Raw genomic sequence first — 13,453 nt, 5'->3', positions numbered from 1 at the left:
TTCTGAATAACTGTTCGGGATTTGGGCGCATTTTCTGAAATTATTGTTTAAGTTCCTTGAATAATCTCAATATTTAGGGTAGCTTGGGAAAGCACTGGTTCTAGTCCAGATATGTTTAACTTACACTGTCCATTGAGGTAGAGAAGAGGAGAATTTGTGCCTTGGGACGGAGAGATCACAGTGCTCCAAATTTTCCTAAACACTGGCATCCCTTCACTGCACGTTTGATATCTTATGTCTGGAAGCTTTAAAACATGGAGATCCAAGCCTGCTGGATCACTTTTCTGCTGCAGTGGCAAAATCCTAGACGGGGCTGGCTTATGGGGGCTGGGGTAAAGTCACGAGGTGCTATATTTACGGGAGCCTTGGTGAAGGGACATCCAGTGAACCTGGGGCAAGTAGAAAGAACATCATTGAGAGGGTTCCCTAAAAGTAGCCTGGAGCTGCTCTCTGAGATAGATAATGGTGAGACCAAACTGCATAGTGACTGACTCTGAGTTAACACGTTTATGGAATAAAGAACTGAGCACACAGCTTCTGTCTCCAATGTATATGGCTGGACCTGGTGGGGAGGAAAGTTATAAAAATGATTCTAGGGACACCTGGGTGGCTCAGTCATTAAGCGTCTGCCTTCGGCTCAGGTCATGATCCTGGGGTCCTGGGTTCGAGCCCTGCATCGGGCTCCCTGCTCCACAGGAAGCCTGCTTCTCCCTCTCCCACTCCCCCTGCTTGTGTTCCCTCTCTCGCTGTGTCTCTCTTAATTAATAAAATATTAATTAATTAAAATTAATAAAATTAATAAAATATTTTTTTAAAAAAGAAAAATGATTCTATAATCATAGGATTCACAAAACAATCATTTTGTTAGCAGAATCCAAAACTGCTACAGTAAACTGCCTCCTACTGCAGAACACCAGCAGGGTCCTAGGAGCTAACAGTATGGATGCTGGGAGCCAAAGAGCTCGAATCCAACTTTGGACCCTACTGCTTGCAAGCTATGCAACACTGACAAGTCACTTTGCTTTTCTAGGCTCAATTCCCTCAACTACCAAATGGGAATATTAAAATTTGCGACGTTGTTTGAAGGCTTCATTATGTTAAAAACAAAAATAGTGGTATGTAGTAAGTACTCAATATATGTCAGTGATCAGAATTACTTTCATGTATCAAAACTCTGATGGTCCAAAAAAGAAAGAGAATACTACCAGTAATTTAGCACTTACTATGCTAAACAGCTTATAACTCAGAACCAGTGGGATAAACCCGCTATCAGGAGCTGTGAAGGGGATGACTTACCACCAGGCACATTTCCATCTGTTGCTGTTGATTAAACATGCCGTTGGAATTAAAGTTGTCACATGCTAATTATAAAGCCAACGATGGCTAATTCATATGCTTTTGAAATATACTCCCTAAGTAGCAGCTAAACAAAGTCGGCAAGTACAGCATCTCATTAATTTTGTAAAATGTGATATTAGTTTGAATTAGGTGGTTAATAGTCCCCTTTTCCAGGAAAAGTGACAATTGTAAGGGTTGAAAAGCTTCCAATCTGCTACCAGATGTGAAATTTAAGTATAAAGGAGAATTCTAGTATTCGAAGCAGGGAGGTTTTCCTTGGCAGGCCACATCAATGATGAGTTTGGTTTGATAACATAAATGCCTCTTGAATAATAGAAAACCTCGGTTTGCTCCAGGATGCAAAGAATTCATTCCCCAGAGGATCAGACAAATGGAGAAATCTTTTATACCTCCCCAGTCACTGCAGCCATCCTGAATTTCACTAGGCTGGTGCTGCACTTGCAAAACAAGTAAGAAAATTCCAGGAGTTCACAGAACATCAGGCCAGCTGTTGACCATGTGTCTACTGTCTGGGTGTTTAATGTCCCAGCTGAGACTGCGGGGGACAAGAATAAGAAGGTCACGGAAGATCCTTTCCTGACATATTTCTTGTTAAACAAGCTTCTCATGGTTCTTTTACCACTAGAAACATTTCTAATTTCTTTGACCAACAGGTCATTTTTATTATATGTATCCTCTCATATTTACATCAGTGAATATTAGAATCCTCAAAGTGTGCAGATGCTTTGTAAGATTCCCTTTTAAAGACAATTTGCTATTGAGAAAAAGAAACATCTCTTGATTCCCTAGGGTATATTTATTTGTCTTAAATATAAATACATGAATTAATAAACTCAAAGGCAAGGCATATATGATAAAAAAAATAAATATATCTACTCATTGCTCCTTTTATTTTACAAATAATTTATGGCAACATTATGCCTGTATTTAATATAGCCACCAGTGTAAAAAATTTTTTTAAAGATAATTCATCATTGTTTAAAAGAAGAAAGGGAACTAGCATTTATAAGTACTTACTAGCACCCAGTCTCTTAACTTACATTATTTTATTTAATATTCACCTTTATTTATTTTTTTAAGATTTTTTAAGTAATCCCTACACCCAACATGGGGATCACACCCCAGAGATCAAGAGTCGCATATTCTGCCAACTGAGCCAGCCAGATGCCACTAATATTTCCCTTTAAAGTGAGTATTTTTTATTTTGATCTAAAAGAAGACAAAAGGGAGACTTTTAGAAACTAAGTTGCCCAAGGTCACCAAACAAGGTTGACTCCGAAATCAGAAAACTTTCTAGTACATCTTGCTACTTCAAGTCTCTTGTTTACACTGTCAACAAACAAACAAGAGAAGAAAAAAAGAACTCTGAGGTTTGGTGTAATACAAGAGCAGATTCTAAACTTGGTTGATCAACAAAATCAGGAACTTGAAGGAAATTTTCCTTTTGGTTGATTTTATGGGTATCAGTTTTTTATTGGGGAACGATAAATACGTTTGCTGCAACAATAGTTTTCTTGGTCTAGGCAACACAGAATGCTGGAATAAAAACCACTAAGATCATTTGAAAGCAGTATGCTGAAATTAAAGGATTATTGAAATAAGAAATCAATCTATGCTTAATATTTTCTCTAGGTGGCTGGGTGACTCAGTCAGTTAAGCATCCAACTCTTGATCTCAGCTCAGGTCTTGAGCTCAGGGTCGTGAGTTTGGGCCCCCCGTGGGCTCCATTCTGGGTGTGTACCCACTTAAAGAAACTTTCTCTATAAGATGAAGAAAGTAATAATTGGATTTCCAAGACAACTGAGAATGTTCCAGTCCATTATGATTTATATAAACCTTCAAACCTGGCCTTGGAGAAAGCATCACATAAAATTACATTTCCAACACACTGGTACTGACTATAGCCTCTTCTCAATTGCTCATTCAAATCTTCCCTTGATCTGTATCCTATTGTCTCTGGATCTTCCATTATTTTCAAATGTAATAGTATTAATTTCCCTTTAAAATAATTTGCCTTGCTTTTTGGCACTGAGGTTTGGTAACAATTCCTTGGCTCTCACCTTGATGACAACTCACCTATTTTCTTCAGCAATGGACCTCAAGCAACTCAGGGTGAACATATGACTTATCTGAGCTGGCTTTTACCACCTGGTATCTCATACAGTCCCCTAGATGTGCCATCCCCATTTATGATTTTACTTATGGTACAAGGGCCAAACACATCGACTCAAGAGTCTGTAAAAGAACTTTGGAAACATATGAAGTGGAATATGCAGACTAAATACATAGCATTATTATCAATAGCATTTTGGTTGACTTTTTAGTGGAAATTAATATATCCAGATTGCAGGGAACTACACAAATTACCTGGTTTCTTCTACACATATATTTTTTGGGGGTTGGGGGGGCAATGAAAGCAGAGCTTAGGGATTAAAAGACATTTAAAAAGACATTAAAAACTATCAGGCAAAACTAATGAGAGATGTTAGGTATAAAATAGATATTATTAATATTGTTTTACGCTTAAATATTGGATGTATAGGGAGTATTTATTTATATACTACTGATGTTCCTTTTAAAACTTACATGATTGAAAACACTGGAAAGATTCCCTATTTGTCAGCTTTGGGCTAATAAAGTCGTATGAAAAGAAGTGGAAAAGTCTAAGATTAATAATACACCAGAACACTATAATTTAGGCAGGATAGTTAGACTGTCTTATTTCTTTAACTTCTATTTCCAAATAAGCTTTAATAAGCAAAACAAAAAATAAGCCTCCCTTAAAAAAAAAACCTTCATTTTTTCTCCATGACATCTTTATAAGTATTCTTTTTTAAATATTTTATTTATTTATTTGAGGGGGGGCAGGGGTACGAGCAGAGGGAGAGGGAGAGAGTGAATCTCAAGCAGACTCCCCACTGAACAAAAAGCCTGATGTGGGGTTCAATCTCAAGACTCTGAGATCATGACCTGAGCAAATCAACCAACTGAGCCACCCAGGCGCCCCTCTTTACAAGTGTTCTAAAGACACACAATTTCTAAATACTGTATTAGAAAATTTTCAACCACCCAAATCCCCTATTAATAGATACAAAGGGGATCCTGGTGTCTGAAATCAAAATGAAGAACATAATATTTTTTTTTAAAAAGCTGTTCAGTGTTAGGCCAGAGATAAGGCCCTCACAGTGACAGTGCTTAGGCAGTTTCACCTACTGAAAAGCATAATGAAAAGATATGTAAAAAGGAACTGCAGGAGAAAAATACATCTTTTACATGAGAATGTAGAAAAAAATGTAAAAAAGTATAATATACAGATCTTGATTTAACATTTTCCTGTGATGCCATCAGTTTCCTAAACACATTTAAATGTTCAATTGCAATATATTGCACCTTATGTTAATCAGTTCCTTCAGTGGTAACCTGAGAGTGGAATTAAGCAGAAAATAGACATGGGGGCTGTTCTTGGATTGATTTGCAATAGGGTATGTGTGTGCACATGCGTATATGTATAAGCATGTATATGTATGTACATATATTTTAATGATGATATTTCATGTGCTTAAAACTCATTCATTTGGTAAAGAAAGATTAATACCAGAAAAGAAGAGAGTAAAAATGGGATTTTGTAATTTGTAAGAATATACATATTCATACTTCTTTTTGAGACAAATGAATCATTGGTTTTAGCCAAAGTAGTTTGAAAAACTTAAAGGTAGTGAATTGATATTTGATTTTTTTTTTAAATAAGGAATTTAGATTCAGAAAGTGAGATTCACTGTTGCTGGCCAAATTAAAGTTTGGATTTTTCATTAGTTGCTTGATATTTTTCCATGATTTTCAATAATGTGTGGTGGATATAGACTCAGCAAGACACAGTGCAGGCTTTGGGAATTTGATTTTGGAGGCATCCTGTGGAACTTGGAGGATCATGATAGTCCAAGTGGGCATAGAAGTCTTTGAGATGTCACTTAGTCATGTGTATCTCTGGAACCGGTAGTGAAAGGCAACATAGCCTTCTGTCAGTAATACACTCTAGGTTCGAGAAGTGAATTGTGTTACCTTGGGAAACTAGACTGTCTTCCACTAGCAGTCTTGTGTTGCTGCCTTGTAATGTTTGTTTCAGAGCTAGGCAAGCAGAAGTGTTCTTCAAAAAGACTATAAAAATTCACTCACAGACTCGTTATTAGAACTCATGATAACCACCTAAAGACTTTGGTTAATCATATTGACAAGAGGACCAAATGGAAAATAGACTTCCATTGGGATTTTCGTAGCCATCTTCATAGATAAAGGGAAGCTACTCCCATTTTAGGGCTCATCAAGTTCCACAAATGGAGTTATTTGCCCTTCAGCTTCTCAGTTGAATGTGGAAATATTTTCACCTCATATTATTTGAAGATTACTCCCTTTACATCTCTTACTGCTAGAATAATGTCTTCGGTAGATCATATTGTTTTCTCCGTTTCTTCTGCAATTGGGATACAGACCACTACTATATATCACAATTTCATTGCCTTTCTAAACTATTTTTTTTTTGATGATCTCCTGAGACTTAAAATAGCTATGAATAATAACACTTTAGAGAGAACATCAATTATATTTGAGGGCCTATTATGGTTCAAATGTCTCCCAGTAACTTGTATAATGTTCATATAACTTAAATATTCTCTGCATTAGATTGGAAAGATTATGATAATTATTTTAGGCTGAAAATGATTTAAAGAGAGTTCTCCAAAGAAGCAGAACCAATAGGAGATTAGATAGATATAGATAGATGGTAGATAGATGATAGATAGATAGATAGATAGATAGATAGATAGATAGATAGATAGACAGACAATAGGTAGATATAGATAGATGTAGATGTAATTTAGGTGTGATTTGACAGACAGAAATTGAGAGAGAGATTATGAGGAACTGGCTCACACAATGATGGAGGCTGAGAAGTTCCACAGTTTACTGTCTGCAAGCTGGAGACCCAGGAAAGCAGATGGTTTAATTCAGTCCAAGTCCAAGGATGGGAGAAGATGAAATGAGGTGTCCCTGCTTAATGGTGAGGCAGGAAAAAATTGGATGAATTCGTCTTTCCTCCACCTTTTGTTCTATTAAGGCCCTCAATGGACTGAATGGTGTTCACCCACATTAAAGAGGGCCATCTTACCTTAACAGAGTCCACTGATTCAAATGTTAGTCATCTGGAAACACCTTCACAGACACAAGGCAGAAATATGTTGAGGGGCGCCTGGGTGGCTCAGTCGTTAAGCGTCTGCCTTTGGCTCAGGTCATTATCCCAGGGTCCTGGAATCAAGCCCCGCATTGGGCTTCCTGCTCAGCGGGGAGACTGCTTCTCCCTCTCCCACTCCCCCTGCTTGTGTTCCCTCTCTCACTGCCTCTCTCTGTCAAATAAATAAATAAAATCTTAAAAAAAAAAGAAATGTGTTTAATCTGGGCATCCCATGGCCAGTCAAGTTAACACATGAAATTAACCCTTACAAGTCCACTCCTTGTCAACTTGGTACCCATATGCATCTCCTTAAACTATACCCAATCTCCAAATGAAGACAAAAACAGGGTCATAATGCTACCTAACCTGAGACAACTATCCTGCATTCAACTAAAAATACACAAATCTTTTCCTCAGAAGAGGAAGTAAAGTCCTTGAATGATGTTTACTATTCTTAATATCACATAAATTAAATACTAAATGTAAAGTTGATATATATATATACACATATATATGCATATAATACACACATACACATATACACACAAAAATATTCACAATAAAATAATGAGGAAATACTCATGATAATTACAGTGTTTATTTCTGTAACTGAGGACTATAATTGGGCTGAATTAGATAATATTTGGCTTTCTGGAGAACCTTGTACCAATCTTGCAAAATATCACCTATCTGGTACTATAATTAAGTTTCAAAAGGTCATTTCATCATCCAATTAAGCCAGCTGCTTGAGGATGGTAGGGAACATGATAAGACCAGAAAATTCCATGAACACGGGCCCACTGCTGCACTTCCTTTGCAGTGAGGTGGGTTCCTTAATCTGCAGCAACACTGTGTGAAATACCATAATGGTAGATAATACATACTGTAAGCCCATGGACGGTGGCTTTGGTGGAAGCATTGAGTGCATGGAAGGCAAGTCCCTAACCAGAATAAGTGTCTATTCCATTACGAACAAAATGCTGTCCCTTCCATGATGGAAATGATTCAAGGACATCAACCTGCCACCAGGCCCCTGGCTGATCACCACAAGGAATAGTACCATATCAAGGGCTCAGCATTGGTTTCTGTTGGTGACAGAGTGAGTACGTAGCAGTGGCCACAGCCAAGTTTGGCCTTGGTGAGTGAAAGTCCATATTGTTGAGTACACCCATAATCTCTTATCCTTACCACCATGGCCACTTTGTTCGTGAGACCTTTGAGCGATGATAGGGGTGACTGGAGTAAGAGGCTGACTTGTATCCACAAAGCTGAGGTTACCCTTTGGTAAGCATTCATGTGGGACACAAATGTCTTCAGGATTTTTCACATGCAGAGAGGTCTATCCACTTGCCTCTTCTCCAGATTTCTTTACTGTGAATTTTCTAATCCTGTCCCTCCCAAGTCCCTGACCATTCACCAAACTATTGTCACAATTCATGCATCCATATATAGTTTCAAGTCTGATACTTTTTCCCTCCAAGAAAAGTGAACAACAAGGTACACTGACCAAAGTTCTGCCTGTTGAAAGGATTTTCTCTCACCATCATCCTTCAAGGATGTCCCAGAGAGGGGCTGTAGTGCTACAGCTCTTCACTGGCAGGTGGTTTCTGCACATCCTGCAGAACCATCTGCCAATGAGGCCCCAGTTTTCTCTTCTATCAGCTGATCCTAGGACACTCCCCACAAAGCCTTAGGTGAGAGAGAACACAGATTGGCAGGAGGGGGGATCATGGATATTTGGGTCACATCTTCCTGTAACTTACTTGTGCTTTCAAGGCCTGCTCAGGCCTGATCATCTATATACAACTTCTATTTGATAGTAAAGTGTTGCTGTGCCCACCCAACTCCATGGCGTGGTGTGTCAGATAACACCCAGTTTATGGTGGACACTTCAGATTACATAGTAACTTGGCGGCTCATCATTAAGCCTTTAGTCTCTACGAAGGCCCAGTAACAGGCCAAGAGCTGTTTCTCAAAAGGAAAGTAGTTATCTGTGGAAGATGACAGGGTCTTGCTTCAAAATCCTAAAGGCCCGTGCTGCAAAACACCTTGGGTCCTGACAAAGGCTCCAAACAGCATCCCTATTTGCCACTGGTATGTCAGTGGTATTGAATCTGGTGGATCCTATGACCCAAGTGGCAGAGGAGTTTGGAAAGCACTCTGGACATATTGCAGAGACTTCTCTCATTCTGGTCCCCACTCAAAACTAGCAGTTTTTTTGGGGGGGGGCGGTAACTCAATAAATGGATTAGAGTAACACACCATATGAGGAATATATTGCCTCCAAAATCCAGAAGCTTACTAGGTGTTATGCCTTTTTCTTGGTTGTAGGAAAGGTCAGATACAAAGATTTATGCTTGACTTGCGAAGGAATATCTTGGCAGGTCTACACCACTGGTCCCTAAGAAATTTCACTGAGGTAGAAATCCCTTTAATTTTAATAGGATTTATTTCCCACCCTTTGACATGCAAATATCTTACAAATAAGTCTACAGTAGTTTGCCACTTCTTACTCACCAGGTCCAATCTGCATAATGTCATCAATGTAATGGATCAGTGTGTTATGATATGGAAGGAAAAGGAGCATCAAGATCCCTGCAAACTAAGTTATGGAATAGGGCTGGAGAGTTGATATATCCCTGAGGTAGGACAAGGAAGGTATATTGCTGGCTTTGCCAGTTGAAAGAAAACTGCTTCTGGTGGGCCTACGGACATGTATGGAGCAAAAGGCATTTGCAGATTAATAGCTGTATACAAGGTACCAGGGGATGTGTTAATTTGCTCAAGCAATGAAACCACATCTGGTGCAGCAGCTGCAATTGGAGTCACCACCTGGTTAAATTTACGATAATCTGCTGTCATTTTCCAAAATTCATCTGACTTCTGCACAGGACAAATAGGAGAGCTGAAGGGGGTGTGTGGTGGGAATCACCAACTTTGCATCTTTCAAGTCTTTGACGGTGGTACTAATCTCTGCAATTCCTTCTGGGATGTAATATTACTTTTCATTACTATTTTATTAGGTAAACACAGTTCTAATGGCTTCCAGTTCATCCTTCTCACTATATAAGCCCTCACTCCACAGATCAGGAAACCAGTGAGGGGATTCTGCCAGCTGTTAAAATGTCTATGCCAATGATGTACTCTTGAACTGGGGAAGTAACCACAGGATGGGCTTGGGGACTCACTGCACCCACTGTGAGATACGCCAAGCTAAAACACCATTGATCACCTGACCTCCATAAACCCCTACTTTGAATGGTGGCCCAAAGTAATGTTTTGTGTCTCCTGGAATTACATCAGTTCAGAGCCAGTGTCCAGTAGTCCCTGAGAGGTCTGATTTGTTCCTGTCTCCCAATGTACAGTTATCCTAGTAGAAGGCAATAGGTCCCTTTGGGGAAGGCTGAGAATAAATACTAATAAATTTTTGGTAGTGTCCCAGAGTCCTTCCTTAAGGGGACTTGGCTTTTCTTCATTCAAGGGATTTTTGTTCACTTGATCTAGAAGTTTTCTGCTTCTACATATCAAATAAGAATTTTGTAGGCTTTCTATATACTTCACTTCTAGGAATTTCATGATCAGCTGGCCAGCGTCATAGGTTTGCATGAGTCAGATATATTCTGACTGTTGCTTTGATTCTGCTGTTCATTTCTGTAACCCCCCCCCTTGCCTTTAGCGGTTGTGTGCCAACACCTCCTCGCTACCCCCCCACACACACTCCAGGATCCACTTAATCCCACTGCATTTAGATCTCCCAGTTTGGCAACTGCCATTCCCACTGTGAAGTCTATAGAGAAGAGTGATCATAATGCTCTTCAAGGATCCTGGGGCTCCCTTCACATACTTATTTCTCACAGTGTTGATGAAAGGCATGTCTTCTGGACCTTCCCAGTGTGGGTGGGTAGGTTTAAGTGACAAATCCACTCTAACATGCCAATCTCCCTGAGACTTTGAATCTCTTCTACATTAGACCAAAGCCTGTCCGGCATCACCAAATCAACTCTTATGGGCCATCTTTTGGTCCATGTTTCAGCCAACCAACCAAACAAACTGTTAGAGGTCTTTCTAACTCTCTGAGGTGTAACCTTCAGTGTAGAATCTCTGCTTAGTGAGCTCATGGTCAATAAATTCTGCCTGATCTAAATTTAAATTCCTTCTGCTATTATCCCACACTCTTAGTATCTATCCCCATGTTCCCTAGATTTCTGTCTTTATAAATTAGAAAATTTAAGTATTTCTCTTGGAGTGTAACATGCGTCATCATGGGTCACACATTATACCTCACCTTTAGAAATTTGCTGGGATGTGAGTCTAGTTACAGGTCTAGAAGCAAAGTGGGGTCCTGACATAAATATTGTCTTGCATGGCAACTCTTTCAGGGGAGCCATTACCATTTCCTCCAACAATGCAAAGTTAATTCCTTCAGTGGAAAGTGGAAAGGCCCACACCACTGTGGGTGGAGAGGCTAATACACTGGGATGCTACTGCCACTGGAAAGGTGGGAAGTCCACTTCCTCCACTGGTAAAGAAGACTCATTAGAAATTAAAGGCTCAGTGTCATCAGCTCCATCAGGATCTTCCCACACATCCTCCTCACAATTTATGAAATCTTACTCTTTCCCTATAAATGCCCTCAACTGAACTGCAGGCACCTAGTTGATTCTGGAAGTTCAGCTTGTGTTGTAATTCAGTCAATCACAGGATGAGGTTTTTGCATTTCATTTTCAGCAATTTTAGTCTTGAAGCTTTCACTCCTTCAAGGCACACTCTTTCAAGGCACACCTAGAAGTTTTTAGGTTATTTGTGCTTGACTTGAGCTATGAATTCAAACCCTTGAATTCCACTTTTTACCACTTTGTCCAAAGACATTAGGAGGAACCAAACAATGTCATTATATTCCTTAGTTTTCCAAATATTTTCCAAAGGATTATACGTAGAGTCACCCAGTTCCCTTTTTCTTCTATTGGTTAATTAGATATCTAACACAGATATATTGCATATCTTTATAAATTGTTCATGCTATGGATGATAATAGCTCTTCTACCAGAAATAGAGTTATTAGCATCTTTAAATATAATCAGATGAGAACAACTGCAGAGACCCCAGAACCAATTCAGAAAACTCATCCTTAAAATTCTATTCTTCTAGACCCACTCTTGGTACCAAAATCTGTGTTAGGGTTCTACAGAGAAACAGAAAAAGTCCAATCTCTCTCTCTATATATATATATCTATTTATAGATCTTTTTTATTTATTGTGAGGATTGGTCTCACATGATGATAGAGGATGAGAAGTCCGACAATCGGGCATTTGCAAGCTGGAGACCCAGGAAAGCTGGTGGTATAATTCAATGTTGAGTCTGAGAATAGGAGAAGATTAGATGAGATGCCCCAGCTCAAAAGTGAGGCAGGTAGGGGTTCCTTCATTCCCTCCACCCTTTGTTCTACTCAGGCTCTCAATGGATGGGATGATATCCACCCACTTGAAGGGAGCCATCTTCTTTATTGAATCCACTAATTCAAATGTTAATCTCATTTGAAACACCCTCACAGACACACCCAGGAAAAAATGTTTAATCTGGGCACTCTGGCCAGTCAAACTGACACAAAAATTAACCATCACAAGTAATTTGTCAGTTTTATGAAAAAGTTCAGGCCATCCCTATTCTACTCTTGCTTCTGTCACTAATGATCTGTATTACCCAGGAAAACAATGTCTCTTTTTTGGATCCTGATCTTTGCTTTTGTAGCAAACACATATTGTACATAGTAACTATAAGATCCTATATCCCTCTTGGGATCAAAAATAAAGATATTTAAACTTAAGTATCAGAATTTAATATTTTTGTTGTGATTCCTTTCAGTTTTGAAATGGCTACATTTAACCTGAAAATATTTACTTACACTATACTGCATCTCTTCACCTTTTAAAGGAGTGGGAAGCTACCCGTCATGGACTGTTACATTTGAAAGTATATTTTAAAGGACCCAACTGACATTCCCCTTTCTTGAGGAAACCAAGGATCAAAACAAGGAGGTGAGTTTCCCTAAATTTACATACACTGAAACCCAGATTTCCTAACTGTATACTAGGCTTCTGCCATGTTGACTTAATGTATGTGCTTGGAATGTGCTGTATTTTTCTTCTCTTTGGGTATTTAGCAAGTGTCCAAATGGTTGTGAAATATTTGTTGCATAAATAAATGAGTAGATGAATGATTTGTTTGTGAGAAAGATTAAGTATTCTAATAGAATTTAATGGAATATTTATTTTCTTGGCAATGTTACTGTATCTACTTAAATGTCCTTTACTTTAGAATGTTTCTGGTGAGAAAACAAATGCACAGATCTATGTGGGTTGACTACGCCAATGGGAAATAGAATGGGTGTTGTTTTTCCAGACACATGGATATCGGAAATGACATTTCTTACTTTTTATTATAATGGTTTTTTGTTTTGTTTTGTTTTGTTTTGTTTGCTTCCTGCAAGTGCTGGGGATTGCACTGATGTGAAAAGGTCATGTAATAATATTCTGGCATATATAAGTGGGTAAACTTACTAGCAAACTTCAACCAGCTATTCCTCTTGTTAAGGCTCTACAGATAATCATTATAGAAAGGAAAATCCCCATTCTAACAATATTCATAGTCCAAATAATAAATAGCATCTGAAAATGCTAAGCATTAATATTTTCTTATGTAACTTTAATTTTTATTATCAAATTTTATTAAATATTATGCAAAATGCAATAAAAACAGGTCTAAGGAGGGCAAATAGACCTGAGAGAAAGAGATTATAATTCTCAAAGATATAGGTTATGGTATATCATTCCCCCTTCAAATCAATGGACTCAATAAATAATATATATTAC

General features: G+C 38.5%; 1 pseudogene; it reads right to left on the bottom strand.

Moving 5' to 3' along the window:
* Positions 1 to 7,180: 7,180 nt before the first annotated feature.
* On the bottom strand, positions 7,181 to 10,189 carry LOC114207263 (uncharacterized; annotated as a pseudogene).
* Positions 10,190 to 13,453: the final 3,264 nt, after the last annotated feature.

Source organism: Eumetopias jubatus, unplaced genomic scaffold (genome assembly GCF_037043125.1).
Source record: "Eumetopias jubatus isolate StellerSeaLion01/CBP00866 unplaced genomic scaffold, mEumJub1_p1.0 scaffold_3, whole genome shotgun sequence".
Classification (NCBI taxonomy): Eukaryota; Metazoa; Chordata; class Mammalia; order Carnivora; family Otariidae; genus Eumetopias; species Eumetopias jubatus.
The sequence above is the reverse complement of the archived record's forward strand: the minus strand, read 5'-3'. Positions and strand labels throughout refer to the sequence as shown.